Source organism: Ictidomys tridecemlineatus, chromosome 4 (assembly GCF_052094955.1).
Source record: "Ictidomys tridecemlineatus isolate mIctTri1 chromosome 4, mIctTri1.hap1, whole genome shotgun sequence".
NCBI classification, from domain to species: domain Eukaryota; kingdom Metazoa; phylum Chordata; class Mammalia; order Rodentia; family Sciuridae; genus Ictidomys; species Ictidomys tridecemlineatus.
Window position 1 is genome coordinate 21,109,675 of NC_135480.1, and position 1,419 is coordinate 21,111,093.

A 1,419-nucleotide genomic window follows, 5' to 3' on the forward strand; every position below is an offset into this window, starting at 1 on the left:
TTGCTGCCGTCTATGAAAACCTGTTCCAAGAGCTGTTTCTGAGAAACTGAAATAAAAGCTGTTTGGGGGTCAAAATTCTCCTTTTGGACCTTGCACCCCACAAGCTGAACCCCACTCAGGATGCAGCAGGGTCACGGTGAGCTGCGTCCTGGGTTTGAGAGCCCTTGTGGGCCTATGCGACTTTGAAGTGGATTCTCGCTGCCCAAGTTCAGAGGCGGCGGCCGGCTCCCGGTTGACCTGGACGGTGGCCAGCTGAGCGCAGCGCTGCCCGCCCTTCTCTGGCTTCCTATCCGCCTGCTACCTGGAAGCCCCAGTCCTGCCCCGGGCTTGCAGGCTCCTCTTGCTATTGCTTTAATTTCTGTGCTGGGCGACCTTGCACGACGCCAAGCCAGCCACGGAGCGGTGGTTCTCCTCCAAAAGTTCCAAAAAACGGACCAGGAAGCTCTGTCCTCCCCAGAGCTGCAGTCTCGACGGGCGGGCGGGTGACAGCCCCTGGCCAGGTCAATACAGCTCCCATCGACTAGATTTGGGCTCCCGCCACAGCTTCCTGATCTGGGAAGAGCGGGCGGATCCGCACACAGGCTCGGGATCCCTTTTTTGCATGAAAGTTTGGGCAGAATCGACCTGAGATGCCCGTGGGAAGGGCCGGAGAAGCCGGAGCCGGGCCCAGCGGGCGAGGGCCCTGCAGACCCAGGCATCGGGCGGCCTGAAGCCCCCTCTCCAGCCGCCCGGCTCCCACTCCCAGCCCAAGGCCCCCCGCCCCCCGCTCCTGCCCCAGACCCCTCCTTTCTCTTGGGGATGTTGAGCCTCTGGTGGTCACTGGTTTTCTAGATTCCCAGGGTCATGGTTGACCTGCTGCCCGCGCTGCCCCGGGGCCTGGGCCTCCTGCTGCCCGCGGCTCCCCTGGGCCGAGCGGAGCTCAGGGCTGCCGGGAAGCCCCCTCCTGCAGACGCCTCTGAGGGCCCCACAAAAATGGCCTCCTGCCCGCCCTGTGCCACCCAGGCAGGGGCCAGGGGGACTGGGGGGCGGTCAGCAGCCCATCACCAGGGCAGGGCACCTGCCGCAGACCTGCTCCCCAGCGACCTCCTTCTTGTAAAACGGCCTCCTGTTATTGCTGGAAAAGGGTTTTTAAAGCGGTCAACACAGGGTTTAATGAACATAGGGTGATAATGTCCCTTGTATCAAATTAGCGTTTCTGGGGCTGAACGTGAAACCAGCGCATTGCGAGTACCCAGCGGTATGGGTCATTGTCACGGGGCTGCCGGTCGCCGCGTGCACTTGGGAACGGAAGGAACGGCTCTGCACTGGAGTCACTTCCAGAAGGAGGGTCTGCAGCGCCCGCGCACCCTCTGACTGAGGAAGACCCTTGGACACTGAGACGCCCCCTCGCCGGGGTCCTCACCCAGACATCTGTGTTTT